General features: G+C 38.4%; 1 protein-coding gene and 1 non-coding gene across 6 annotated transcripts in view; one reads left to right on the forward strand and one right to left on the reverse strand.

Annotated features, from left to right (window-relative positions):
* Window positions 1-15,197, forward strand: part of VTI1A (vesicle transport through interaction with t-SNAREs 1A) — a 394,338-nt gene that overhangs the window by 42,114 nt on the left and 337,027 nt on the right. The window lies entirely within an intron of this gene.
* LOC136311355 (U6 spliceosomal RNA) lies at window positions 1,355-1,457 on the reverse strand. The gene has a single exon (XR_010726755.1). It is a non-coding gene; the product is annotated as a U6 spliceosomal RNA (small nuclear RNA).

The following is a 15,197-nucleotide window of genomic DNA, read 5'->3' on the forward strand; positions in this document are numbered from 1 at the left end:
TCCCCTTCTCCATAGCTAAGTGGAATTATTCAGTGTGTCTAGCATCTATTACTCTGTTTATAGTCCATTGTATGGATACATCTTTCATTTTATTTATCCATTTACTAGTTGGTGGATATTTGAACCGATGCAAATTTTTTACTGTTATAACGAATGCTACTGTGAAATTTTACATACAAGTCTGTAAGGACTCATTTTCATTTCTCTTGGGAAAATTACCTAGGAGTGGAATTGCTGGGTCATGTAGGAAATATATGCTTTTCAAGAAACTGCCACACTGTTTCTGAACAGATGGCACCTTATTACATTCCCACCAGCAATGTATGAGGGTTCCAGTTTCTCCATATCCTTGTCAGCACTTGGTTTGGTTTGTCTTTTTTATTATAGCCATCTAGTGATCGTGTAATGATATTTCATTGTGGTTTTAACTTGCCTTTCCCTAATGACTAATGATGTTGAGCCTCTCTTGGTGTGCTTATTAGACATTTATATATCTTTGGTGAAATGTCTATTCAAATCTTTTGCTCATTTTTATTAGATTGTTTGTCTTCTTATGACTTAGTTCTTTGTATATTATGGATGTGAGTCCCTTATCAGATGTATGGATTGCAAGTATTTTTTCTTAGTACCTGGCTTGTCTTTTCACTTTTTAAATAATGCCTTTTGAAATACAGAAGTTTTAAATTCCCATAAAGTTCAATTTATTAATTTTTTAATGGATTGTGCTTTTGGTATTAAATCTCACAAATCTTTCCCCAACCAAAGGATACAGAGTTTCTTTTAAAAGTTTTATGTTTTTAACTATTATATTTGGGTCTGTAATTATCTTGAATTGTTTTTTTTTGGTATGGTATAAGGTAAAGTATCTCTTTTCTTGTTTGCTTTTTTTTTGTTTTGTATATGGATATTTGAAGTCAGCCTTATTTCCCTCTCCCAGCCCTGTGCAACCACTGATGCATAATGTTTTTTATACTGGTGTTTCAGCACTATTTCTTCAAAACACTTATCTTTTTCCCTATTGAAGTTCTTTGACACTTTTGTAGAAAATCAGATGACTATAGTGCAAAGGTTTATATTATAGTAAGTTTTGAAATCATCATGTGAGTCCTCCAACTTTGTTCTTTCACAAAAATAAAAACCAATTCTAGGTTCTTGGCATTTCTGTATAAACTTTAAGAATCAGCTTGTCAATTTTATCTACAACTTGGTGAGATTTTTATAGGGATTTATAGGATAGAATCAATATAGATCAATATGGGAGAAATTACCATCTTAACAATATTATGTTAAAACTTACTTGTATGTTCTTTGATTTCTCTCGACAATATTTTATAGTGTTAGGTATATGTCTTGTACTTCTGTGAAATTTATTTCTAAATTTTTTATTCTTTTTGCACAGGGGCCAAGCTCATCTTCTCTGTATTGTTCTAATTTTAGTATATGTGCTGCTAAAGCAAGTATTTTATTCTTTTTGATGCTGTTTTGAATTAATTTCTTTTATTGACTTTATTTTTGGTTTCTTCATTGTTAGTACATGGAAATACAATTGATTTTTGTATATTGATCTTGTATCCTGCAACATTGCTGAACTCACTTAATAATTCAAATTGGTTTTTTGGTAGATTCTTTTGGATTTTCTACATAAAAAATCATGCCATCTGTGAATAAAAATAGTTTTCCTTCTCTCTACTATATGTACCTTTAAACTTATTTATTTATTTACCCTTTTACACTGGTTAAAATCTCAGGACAATGTTAAATCAAAGCAGTGAGAATGGATTTCCTTGCCTTGTACCAATTATAGGGGAAAGCATTAAGATTTTCACCATTAGACGAATGTTAGGTGCATCCGTTTTGTAAATGTCCTATATCAGGTAGCAGAATTCCCTTTTTATTCCCAGTTTGTTTTCCATTTGTATTATAAATGGGTGTTGGATTATGTTAAATGCTGTCTCTATTGGGGTGATCACAAGATTTTTATCTTTTATTGTATTGATATGTAATATGATGTATTGTATTCCTTGGATAAATCCCACTTTGTTATATGGCATAATCTTTCTTATATGTTGCTAGATTTAGTTTATTAACTGTGCTGTGAATTTTTAAATATATGTATATGAGGCATATTGGTATATAGTATTCTTGTATCTTTATCTAGCTTTGGCATCATAGTAATACTGGTCTCATAAAATGAATTGAAAACTGTTTCCTCCTCTGTCTTCTAAATGTCTTTGTGTAAGTTGCTTATTTTTTATTTAAATGTTTGACAGAATTCATCAGTGAAACCATGTAGGACTGGGCTCTTCTTTGTAGAAAGGTTGTTTTACTAACTTAATTACTTGTCATAGACCTATTCTATTTTTATTTATTTATTTATTTATTTATTCATTTTAGAGAGGAGAGAGAGTTAGAGTGAGAGAGAGAGAGTAAGGAGGGAGGAGCAGGAAGCATCAACTCCCATATATGCCTTGACCAGGCAAGCCCAGGGTTTTGAACAGGTGACCTCAGCATTCCAGGTCAACGCTTTATCCACTGCACCACCACAGGTCAGGCTATTTCTATTTTTTGAGTCAGTTTTTAATTATGTCTTGCTAATAATTTTTTATCTCATCTAAATTTTCTAATTTGTTACAAATTCTTCATAATATTTCCTTATAATTTTTTAAATTTCTGTAGGGCCTGTGACTCAATGTTTCCTCTTTCATTTCTGATTTTGGTAATTTTGCATCTTATTTTCTTAGCTAAATTTGACAATATTTTTGAATCTCTTAAAAATCAACCTTTGGCTTCTTTGATTTTCTTTATTATTTTATCTGCTTTTTATTTTATTAATTTCTGCTCTGACCTTTATTATTTCCTTTCTTCTTTTTAGGTATCACTTCCTCTTTTCTTTCTAGCTCATCAAGTGGCAGGTTAGATGATTGATTTTAGACCTTCCTTTGTAAGATAAATATTTAAAGCTCTAAATTTTTCTACACCATGTTCTTTTTAAACTTAAATGCATGATCATGGCTCTGGCCGGTTGGCTCAGCGGTAGAGCGTCGGCCTGGCGTGCGGGGGACCCGGGTTCGATTCCTGGCCAGGGCACATAGGAGAGGCGACCATTTGCTTCTCCACCCCCCCTCCTTCCTCTCTGTCTCTCTCTTCCCCTCCTGCAGCCAAGGCTCCATTGGAGCAAAGGATGGCCCAGGCGCTGGGGATGGCTCCTTGGCCTCTGCCCCAGGTGCTAGAGTGGCTCTGGTCGCGGCAGAGCGACGCCCCGGATGGGCAGAGCATTGCCCCCTGGTGGGCAGAGCGTCGCCCCTGGTGGGCATGCCAGGTGGATCCCGGTCGGGCGCATGCGGGAGTCTGTCTGACTGTCTCTCCCCGTTTCCAGCTTCAGAAAGATACAAAAAAAAAAATTTATTAAAAAAAAAATGCATGATCACTATATTATTTCCCAGGTGACTATTGCTGGGCTAAGATACAATCTGAAAATAGGCTTGGGAAGCTAAGAATCGGAGCTCTTGGTTTTCTAATACTCAGTCTAACGCTCTTAAGGTCCCAGTAATACTTGAAGGTCTCTGAAATGCACGAACAGACATGCGTGTTTCTGGATGCAGTAAAGGGACCTGAGTGTTCTGTCAGAGTGCTTTTGCTTTAAAAACATTAGCTCAATAACAGAAGCCACTTGCCTGTAGTCCATTTCCCTGAAGGGAATAATTTACCAAAGCTTTTTTTTTTTTAAACTAAAAAATAAAGTTTCTCTTCAACTCTTTATTTTGAAAGTTTCCAAGCATATGTGAAAGTTGAAAGAAGAGTACAGTAATCACCTGTGCACCTGTACTTAAAGTCAGTGATTGCTAATACTTCATTTGCTTTCTCTGTCCTCTTTCATGGATGGATTCTTTATTTTATCTATGAATATTTCTCAAGAAGAAATCAGGGTTAAACCCCCAAGTTTCTCACTTGAATAACTAGGTTTTCTAATGGACAACGCTACTTATTGAGTTGGAGAAGATGAGTGTGGAATAAATCATTTTTTGTTTTTGTTTTTCTCGTTTGGTTAGTGGGAGAATATTGGTTGTAGAATCAATAATTCACTTTCCGGCCCTGGCCAGTTGGCTCAGTGGTAGAGTGTCGGCCTGGTGTGCGGGGGACCCTGGTTCGATTCCCGGCCAGGGCACATAGGAGAAGCGCCCATTTGCTTCTCCACCACCTCCCTCTTTCCTCTCTGTCTCTCTCTTCCCCTCCCGCAGCCAAGGCTCCATTGGAGCAAAGATGGCCCGGGCGCTGGGGATGGCTCCTTGGCCTCTGCCCCAGGCGCTGGAGTGGCTCGGGTCGCGGCAGAGCAACACCCCAGAGGGGCAGAGCATCGCCCCCTGGTGGGCGTGCCAGGTGGATCCTGGTCGGGCGCATGCGGGAGTCTGTCTGTCTCTCCCCGTTTCCAGCTTCAAAAAAAAAAAAATAATAATAATTCACTTTCCAATGTATGAGACATCCAGTGGAGAAATTAAATAGCCAGTTGAATATATAAAGTTTGAGTTCAGAGGAAAAACTGAGTTAGCTCTACTTTGACATCAGCATACAGGTAGTATGGGAAGTCTTAGAAATAGATGAGAATACTTACGGAAAGAAGAGACTCATAGAAGAGGATTCTTGACCAGCTCACAGGAATTGGAGCAGTTAGAGTTCAAGGAGAGAATGATTTGAATTGAATTAGGAAAAAAGTTATAGGCAAGGTAAAAGTAAAGTGAGGTCATTTTTACAAAAGAGACTATTTTAAAAAGAGGACATTTCAACCAAGTAGAATACTATTGAGAAGTAGAGTAAAATGAAGACATAAAAAAGTGTCCACTTGTTTGTCAACATGGTGGTCACTTGTTGACCTTGACAAGAACTGTAGGTTGAGTCGCAGGAATTAAGATTCAGCAAATCCCTTTAAAACCTGGCTTGGTCACTCCCTGCCATAGTCATTGAAATATGTAAAGATTATTAAAGTACAACTATTGCTCTGTTAAACAAATTCAGTGCTGTTTATTTCACTTAAGCAGATATTTATTAGCTACCAATTTTATTTTATTTTTTTTAGGTGAAAGGAGGGGAGATATTGAGGCAGACTGCTGCATGTGTCCCAACTAGGATCCACCCAGCAACCCCTCTGGGGCCAATGATCAAATACCAAGCTATTTTTAGTGCCTAAGGCTGGTGCACTCCAACAGAGCCATCCTCAGCACCCAGGGCGACGCTGGAACCCATCAAGGCACTGGCTGTAGGAGGGGAAGAGGGAGAGAAAGAGGGGGGAGTAGAAGCAGTTGGTTACTTCTCCTGTGTGCCCTGACCGGGAATTGAACCCAGGACATCCATATGCCAGGCCAATGCTCTATCCATTGAGCCACCAGCCAGGGCCTAGCTATCAATTTTAAGCTATGTACATGGTCATGATAATACAGATTGTGTTCTGATAAAATGGACAGTATGATTTTTTTGGTCACTGTGATCCTGGTTGTTACTGCTGTCAAGGAACTGTCTCACCTAAGAACCCAAGTTTGTTTGTTTGTTTGTTTGTTTTGAGATTTTATTTTTGAGAGGAGGCGGTGGAGTGAGAAGCACCAATTCATAGTTGCTTCAGTGTAGTTGTGCACTGCTTGTTTGTTGCTTGTCATATGTACCTTGAGCAGGAAAGCCCAAGACTTTGAACCAGCAACCTCAGCATTCTGGGTTGACGCTTTATCCACTGCACCAATACAGGTCAGGAAACCCAAGTTTATTCTGAATGTTTGAGCAGAGCATTTACATGTGGTTATGACCACTTACATGTTTTTCTCCGCAGTTATTTATACCTCTCTTATTCCCAACTGATACAGCTACCAGTTGGACCAGTGTTTTAAAACAAGTTAACTTAAAAATAAAACAAATGAACACGCAAACACACATGTTGGCTAATCTTTCTTTAGCAATGAAAGGGGAGGGGTAATTACTATAAGGAAACATTTGAATAAATATGATTGGATTGATTATTTAAAGTGATTTCCTTGGCCCTGGTCGGTTGGCTCAGTGGTAGAGCATCAGCCCGGTGTGCAGGAGTCCCGGGTTCGATTCCCGGCCAGGGCACACAGGAGAAGCACCCATCTGCTTCTCCACCCCTCCCCCTCTCCTTCCTCTCTGTCTCTCTCTTCCCCTCCTGCAGCCAAGCTCCATTGGAGCAAAGTTGGCCCGGGCACTGAGGATGCCTCTGTGGCCTCTGCCTCAGGTGCTAGAATGGCTCTGATTGTGGCAGAGCGACGCCCCAAGATGGGCAGATCATCGCCCCCCCTGGTGGGCATGCCTGGTGGATCCAGGTCGGGCGCATGCGGGAGTCTGTCTGACTGCCTCCCATTTCCAGCTTCAGAAAAAAAAAGAAGAAAAGAAATAAAGTGATTTTCTTTAGAAGCTTTGCCTGGTTTTAAGTTCTTACTCTGACCCTTTTTGGTTGTTTGAACTTGGGAAAGTTACTTATTTAATATCTTTGCCTCATTTTTCATATCTGTTAAATGGGAATAATAGTAGTATCTGCCTTATAGAATTATTGTAGAAAGTAAATTAACATACAGGAGTTGGCAAAAGTAGGTTTACAGTTGTAATACTAATAGTAGGACAATTAATAAGTAATAATACAGAAATAAACTATTTAGTGTATTCACAAATATAAACCTACTTTTACCTACCCTTGTGTACACACACACATACACACACACACACACAGCTTAGAATGATACCTGATACTTAGTAAGCTAAAAAATATGTTAACTATTGTTCAATACAAATGAAGATGATTTTTAAATAACTTTTTTTTTTTAAATAAATTTTTATTAATGGTAATAGGATGACATTAATAAATCAGGGTACATATATTCAAAGAAAACATGTCTAGGTTATTTTGTCATTAAATTATGTTGCGTACCCCTCGCCCAAAGTCAGATTGTCCTCCGCCACCCTCTATCTAGTTCTCTGTGCCCCTCCCCCTCCCCCTAACTCTCTCCCTCCCTCCCTCCCATGTCCTCCCTCCCCCCACCCCTGGTAACCACCACACTCTTGTCCATGTCTCTTAGTCTCATTTTTATGTTCCACCAATGTATGGAATCATGTAGTTCTTGTTTTTTTCTGATTTACTTATTTCACTCCTTATTATGTTATCAAGATCCCACCATTTTGCTATAAATGATCTGATGTCATCATTTCTTATGGCTGAGTAGTATTCCATAGTGTATATGTGCCACATCTTCTTTATCCAGTCTTCTATTGAAGGGCTTTTTGGTTGTTTCCATGTCTTGGCCACTGTGAACAGTGCTGCAATGAACATGGGGCTACATGTGTCTTCACGTATCAATGTTTCTGAGGTTTTGGGGTATATACCCAGTAGAGGGATTGCTGGGTCATAAGGTAGTTCTATTTGCAGTTTTTTGAGGAACCACCATACTTTCCTCCATAATGGTTGTACTACTTTACAGTCCCACCAACAGTGAATGAGGGTTCCTTTTTCTCCACAGCCTCTCCAACATTTGCTATTACCCGTCTTGTTGATAATAGCTAATCTAACAGGGGTGAGGTGGTATCTCATTGTAGTTTTGATTTGCATTTCTCTAATAACTAATGAAGCTGAGCATCTTTTCATATATCTGTTGGCCATTTGTATCTCTTCCTGGGAGAAGTGTCTGTTCATGTCCTCTTCCCATTTTTTTATTGGATTGTTTGTTTGTTTGTTGTTGAGTTTTATGAGTTCTTTGTAAATTTTGGATATTAGGCCCTTATCTGAGCTGTTGTTTGAAAATATCATTTCCCATTTAGTTGGCTGTCTGTTTCTTTTGATATCAGTTTCTCTTGCTGAGCAAAAACTTTTAATTCTGATGTAGTCCCATTCATTTATCTTTGCCTTCACTTCTCTTGCCATTGGAGTCAAGTTCATAAAATGTTCTTTAAAACCCAGGTCCATGATTTTAGTACTTATGTCTTCTTCTATGTACTTTATTGTTTCAGGTCTTATATTTAGGTCTTTGATCCATTTTGAATTAATTTTAGTACACGGGGACAGGCTGTAGTCGAGTTTCATTCTTTTGCAAGTGGCTTTCCAGTTTTCCCAACACCATTTGTTGAAGAGGCTTTCTTTTCTCCATTGTGTGTTGTTGGCCCCTTTATCAAAGATTATTTGACCATATATATGTGGTTTTATTTCTGGGCTTTCTATTCTGTTCCATTGGTCTGAGTGTCTATTTTTCTGCCAATACCATGCTGTTTTGATTATCGTGGCCCTATAATATAGTTTAAAGTCAGGTATTGTAATGCCCCCAGCTTCATTCTTTTTCCTTAGGATTGTTTTGGCTATTCGGGGTTTTTTATAGTTCCATATAAATCTGATGATTTTTTGTTCCATTTCTTTAAAAAATCTCATAGGGATTTTGATGGGAATTGCATTAAATTTGTATATTGCTTTGGGTAATATGGCCATTTTGATATTTATTCTTCCTATCCAAGAACAAGGAATATTTTTCCATCTCATTGTATCTTTTTCGATTTCCCTTAACAATGCTTTGTAATTTTCATTATATAGGTCCTTTACGTTCTTTGTTATGTTTATTCCTAGGTATTTTATTTTTTTTGTTGCAATCGTGAAGGGGATTATTTTTTTGAGTTCATTTTCTAATATTTCATTGTTGGCATATAGAAAGGCTATGGACTTTTGTATGTTAATTTTGTATCCTGCGACCTTACTGTATTGGTTTATTGTTTCTAATAATCTTTTTGTGGAGTCCTTCGGGTTTTCGATGTATAGGATCATATCATCAGCAAAAAGTGATACCTTTACTTCTTCTTTTCCGATATGGATGCCTTTTATTTCTTTGTCTTGTCTGATTGCTCTGGCCAGAACTTCTAGCACCACGTTAAATAAGAGTGGAGAGAGTGGACAACCCTGTCTTGTTCCTGATTTAAGGTAGAAAGTTCTCAGTTTTATGCCGTTTAATAGGATGTTGGCTGATGGTTTATCATATATGGCCTTTATCATGTTGAGATATTTTCCTTCTATACCCATTTTGTTGAGAGTCTTAAACATAAAATTGTGTTGTATTTTATCAAAAGCCTTTTCTGCATCTATTGATAAGATCATGTGGTTTTTGTTCTTTGTTTTGTTGATATGGTGTATTACGTTAACCGTTTTGCGTATGTTGAACCATCCTTGAGATTCTGGGATGAATCCCACTTGATCATGATGTATTATTTTTTTAATATGTTGTTGTATTCGGTTTGCCAGTATTTTGTTTAGTATTTTAGCATCTGTATTCATTAGAGATATTGGTCTGTAGTTTTCTTTCTTTGTGCCATCCTTGCCAGGTTTTGGTATGAGGGTTATGTTGGCCTCATAAAATGTGTTTGGAAGTATTGCTTCTTCTTCAATTTTTTGGAAGACTTTGAGTAGAATAGGAACCAAGTCTTCTTTGAATGTTTGATAGAATTCACTAGTATAACCGTCTGGGCCTGGACTTTTATTTTTGGGGAGATTTTTAATAGTTTTTTCTATTTCCTCCCTGCTGATTGGTCTGTTTAGGCTTTCTGCTTCTTCATGACTCAGTCTAGGAAGGTTGTATTGTTCTAGGAATTTATCCATTTCTTCTAGATTGTTGTATTTGGTGGCATATAATTTTTCATAGTATTCTACAATAATTCTTTGTATTTCTATGATGTCTGTGGTGATCTCTCCTCTTTCATTTTGGATTTTATTTATTTGAGTCCTGTGTCTTTTTTCCTTGGTGAGTCTTGCCAAGGGTTTGTCAATTTTGTTGATCTTTTCAAAGAACCAGCTCCTTGTTTTATTGATTTTTTCTATAGTTTTTCTGTTCTCTATTTCATTTATTTCTGCTCTGATTTTTATTATCTCCTTTCTTCGGCTGGTTTTGGGTTGTCTTTGTTCTTCTTTTTCTAGTTCCTTAAGGTGTGAAGTTAAGTGGTTTACTTCGGCTCTCTCTTGTTTGTTCATATAGGCCTGAAGTGATATGAACTTTCCTCTTATTACTGCTTTTGCTGCATCCCAGAGATTCTGATATGTCGTATTTTCATTTTCATTTGTCTGTATATATTTTTTGATCTCTGCGCTTATTTCTTCTTTGACCCATTCATTTTTTAGAAGTATGTTGTTTAGTTTCCACATTTTTGTGGGTTTTTCCCCCTCTTTTTTGCAGTTGAATTCTAGTTTCAAGGCTTTATGATCAGAAAATATGCTTGGTACAATTTCAATTTTTCTAAATTTGCTGATATTGTCTTTGTGGCCCAACATATGGTGAATTCTTGAGAATGTTCCATGTACACTAGAGAAAAATGTATACTCTGTCGCTTTGGGATGAAGTGTCCTGTAGATGTCTATCATATCCAGGTGTTCTTGTATTTCGTTTAAGGCCACTATATCTTTATTGATTCTTTGTTTGGATTACCGATCTAGAGCCATCAGCGGTGTATTGAGGTCTCCAAGTATGATTGTATTTTTGTTAGTTTTTGTTTTAAGGTCAATAAGTAGCTGTCTTATATATTTTGGTGCTCCTTGGTTTGGTGCATATATATTAAGGATTGTTATGTCTTCTTGATTCAACTTCCCCTTAATCGTTATGAAATGACCATTTTTGTCTCTGAGTACTTTGTCTGTCTTGTAGTCAGCATTATTAGATATGAGTATTGCTACACCTGCTTTTTTTGGGGTGTTGTTTGCTTGGAGTATTGTTTTCCAGCCTTTCACTTTGAATTTGTTTTTATCCTTGTTGCTTAGATGTGTTTCTTGTAGGCAGCATATAGTTGGATTTTCTTTTTTAATCCATTCTGCTACTCTGTGTCTTTTTATTGGTAAGTTTAATCAATTTACATTTAGTGTAATTATTGACACTTGTGGGTTCCCTACTGCCATTTTATAAATTGCTTTCTGTTAGTTTTGTATCTAGTTTGATTCTTCTCTTTTGTTTTTCTATCATTTGTTTTTGTTTGTTTGTGTTCCATACTTCTTTCCTCTGTTGCTACCTTTTTTAAGTCAAGTGTTTTTGTGGTGGTTTTTTCAAGGGTGGTTACCATTAAGTAATGAAAAGGGTACCTACCATATTCATTGTAGTACCCTATCTTATAAGTATTTCTGCACTTCATCGTCCTTTGCTACTGTTAATCTCCATCCTCTCCCCCCTTTTTTTCTTTTGTTGTCACAGTTTAAGTTTGGTTTTATTGTGTTCTTGGTGGAGTTGTTACTTGTGGTGTTGTTTTCTTTTGTTCTTTGAATCTGGTTGGAAAACCCCCTTTAGTATTTCCTGGAGTGGGGGCTTTCTGTTGATAAATTCTCTCATCTTTTCTGTATTTGTGAATGTTTTTATATCTCCTTCATACTTGAAGGATAGCTTTGATGGGTATAGTATTCTTGGCTGGAAGTTCCTCTCTTTCAGGGCTTTAAATATTGGGGTCCACTCTCTTCTAGCTTGTAGAGTTTCTGCTGAGAAATCTGATGATAATCTAATAGGCCTTCCTTTATATGTTGTACTCTTCTTTTCCCTGGCTGCCTTGAGAATTTTTTCTTTGTCATTGGTTTGTGTCATCTTTATTATGATGTGCCTTGGAGTGGGTTTGTTGGGGTTAAGAAAACTCGGTGTTCTGTTTGCTTCTTGAATTTGAAGCTTTAGTTCTTTCCACAGGCTTGGGAAGTTCTCGTCTATTATTTGTTTGAGTATATTCTCCATTCCATTTTCTTTCTCTTCTCCCTCGGATATACCTATTATTCTTATGTTATTCTTTCTGATGGAGTCAGACAATTCCTGTAGGGCTTTCTCGTTTTTTATTATTTTTGAGTCTCTTTCTTCTTCTCTCTGTTGTGCCTCAAGTTGTTTGTCTTCTATTTCACTAATCCTATCTTCAATCTGGGCTGTTCTGTTAGCTAAGCTTGTTACCTCATTTTTCAGCTCGTGAATTGAGTTTTTCATTTCTGTTTGATTTGTTTTTATAGTTTCAATTTCCTTGGTAATATATTCTTTGTGTTCATTGAGTTGTTTTCTGATCTCCCTATATTGCCTTTCTGTGTTTTCTTGTATATCTCTGAGTATTTTTAAGATTTCTATTTTAAATTCTCTGTCATTTAGCTCCAAGGCTTCCAATATGTTAAGTCTTTTCTCCATAGATTTTTCCACAACTATTTGTGTTACCTCTCTTTCTTTTGTATCCATAATATTCGATTTCCTCTTTCTTATTGGCATCTGAGGGTGGTCTTGTTGATAGCACTAATTAGAATTAATAAAGAGTAAAAAGTAAAAAAAAAAAAAAAAAAAAGGTAAAACACCCCACAAAAAAAAACAGTAATAATTTATTATTTCCTCCTTTTTTCTTTCTTCTCTTTCCCTCCTCTCCCCTTCTCAGGGAAATATTGTGCCTATAATGGAGGGCCTGATTTGGGGTGAAGAGTTCAAGGGGCAAAAAAAGGGAGTAGTGACCTACTAAATGCAAAAAAAAAAAAGGAAGAAAATATTAGACAAGCATAAGATGATTTGCTTGTAAGTGATGGTCAACTAAGAGATATAATGAGAGGGATAAGAGGGAACCAGAAAAAAGGACCAAAAAAAAGAATAATAAAGAAGAAAAAAATAAAAATAATAAGTAAAAATCTGTTGTATTAAGTGGAGCGAAGACTAAATACAATGGAGACCTTGGGTTGGGAGGACCCAAAATGCCACAAAAATTAACAAACAAGAAAAAAACAAAAACAAAAGCAAAAAAGAAAAATAAAGCCAAAAAAAGCCTTGAGTCCCAAATTAACTAATTTGTTCGTGATTGAGGATTAAATGGGAGGAAAGTAAAACGAGAAAAGAAAAAACGAATAGAAAGGAAAAAATAAGAAAAAGAGAAAAACGAAGGAAGAAATAAAAAAGGAAGAGAAAAAAACAAAATAAAGCAAAAAAAACCCAAAAAACAAAAGAGGAGATAGTGAGAGTTAAGTGTTTTGGAGTATAACCTTAAAGGAGGGTGAGGATGAAGAAGAGAAATAAAATGTAACACTCATGGGTAGTGTAGTTCAAGAAAAGGGAAGCATAAGATGGGCAGAGAATAGAAGGACCGAGGTGGAGGAAATAAAGGCAATAAGATAGAAGAAACAAACAACAACAAAAAAAAAATTAGTGGAACAAGTTGTAAAGTCTGTGGATTTTTCTTGATTTTGAGAGGTTAACTTCTTCCTTTTTCTTTTCTCTCCCTCTTCCTGGTCGGTGACTCTGTACCTCAGGCTCTGCCCCTGTGTCACACTTAGGTAGGGATTTGCAGTTGATGGGATTCTATGGTAATGTCATATAATTGGCTTTAGTCTTGCTGGTAGTCAAGGCTTGTTGGCGTTTGCAGGGTCCAATGATGAGAGAGTTTGCTTTCCTGGATTCTGTCTCCTAGTCCCCCCTTCCTGAATTAGCAGCCTGGTGATCCAGCTATAAGGCTGCAACTGCCTCTGCCTGGGGAGTAAGAGGCTCAAAGAGCTGGGAAATCCCCACTCTATCCCCACTCAGTGCAAGGCTTTGGGAAAGGCTCTGCCAGTCAGGGCCTCCAGTGTAATCAGGCGGGGGTGGGAGTCAATTGTTGTCAAGGTGACTGTTCAGCGCCTAGCATTCAGTTGGACCTCTCAACCCAGGCTTTCCACACTTTGTAGCCTGTTTTGGCTGGGAAGAAGAGGCACTAGTCTCTGCTTGCGACTAGTGTAGTATAGATCTTATTATCTGCCAAGTCCTTCTTGTTAGCGTTTATCCCTGAATATGGAGGCTCTATCAATCAGAAGTTGCCCCCGCCCCTTTAGCGAGAAGCACTAAAAAATATCACGCCTCTTGTCTTGGGTCGCTGAACTGAGAGAGATCTTATCAATTAGAACCGAGGGTGCGCAGATTTCATGGGTTAAGCTAATTTCAGTGATTGGGTCGCAGCTGTGCTCCCGAAGGTATTTTAGGCTGCCTGCGCGCGCCCCTCCCCCAACGCTTGATTGTTAGCTTGAATGGCTGGGTGAGGTGCCCCGCCCATGGAGAGAATCTCCCAAGTAGGGAAGACCACCCTGGTGCCTCTCCCGCTCGCCCTGCCGCTGGCAGCTGGATCGCACCAGGCTCAGGATAATGGGGCACCCTGGGTGTGCAGGCCAGTAGGGCGCTCTGGGCGCGTGGAATGCCCAGGGCATGCGCGCGAATAGGGTGCTCCGGGCACCGGTGGCTGGTGACTCTCACTCGCAGTGCGCGGGCCGCTGGGAACGTTAGCGGTGCTCGCTCTGCAACCCGACCAGGTGCGCGCCCGCGGCTGCTCCCGGCTCCCGAGTGTGGGCGGTGCTTGCTCTGTAATCGGACCGGGCGCGCGCCAGCGGCTGCTCGCCGCTCCGGAGTGTAGGCGGTGCTCGCTCTGCAACTGGACCGGGCGCGTGCCCGCGGCTGCTCGCGGCTCCCGAGTGTGGGCTGACTCACCACAGGCGCACTCCCTCGCGGCTTGAATGAACGTCCCTGCGGTAGCTTCCTCCACACCCTCGTCTCTCAGATTCAAGTGATAACAGTCCTTTCGCTTTCAGTTTGTGTGGAACTCCGGAATGCTCCAAGGATAAATTTTTCTGTTTCTAGTTGATAAATTTGTTGTGATTTAGGGGAGATCTGTCGGACGCGCTGCTCACAGCGCCATTTCCGTGACAAAACTTTTAAATAACTTTTGCTCAATTCCAGAATAAAGAATAATCTAAATTAGACCAAAATCCCTGAGGGAAACTTTCTCTGACATAAAACTTTTCTCAGATATAAACCCACAAACCACATTTGATTACCCAGTGTACTGAGTGATGCCATTTAACTATTGGTTCACAGTTCACCAGAATTTTATTTTCTAGCTCTAGAAAATAGATCGAGATGAATATGTAACTAGGTTAAAGTTTCCATCTAATGTGAATCTCACATAAACTAGTGACAGTTTTATACAGTCATGTCCCACGTAACATTTTGGTCAATGACGGACTGCATGTTACAACAGTGCTTCCAAAGATTATAACTGAGCTGAAAAATTCCTATTGCCTAGTGACATCGTAGCCATCCTTACTTACAGCACAGAGCAAAGCATTACTCACGTGTTTGTGGTGATGCTGATGTAAACAAACCTACTTCGCTGTCAGTTACATAGAAGTATATCACATACAGTTTACAGTATGCAATACTTGAGAATGACAATAAATAACT

The sequence above is a fragment of the Saccopteryx bilineata genome, chromosome 7 (assembly GCF_036850765.1).
Source record: "Saccopteryx bilineata isolate mSacBil1 chromosome 7, mSacBil1_pri_phased_curated, whole genome shotgun sequence".
NCBI classification, from domain to species: domain Eukaryota; kingdom Metazoa; phylum Chordata; class Mammalia; order Chiroptera; family Emballonuridae; genus Saccopteryx; species Saccopteryx bilineata.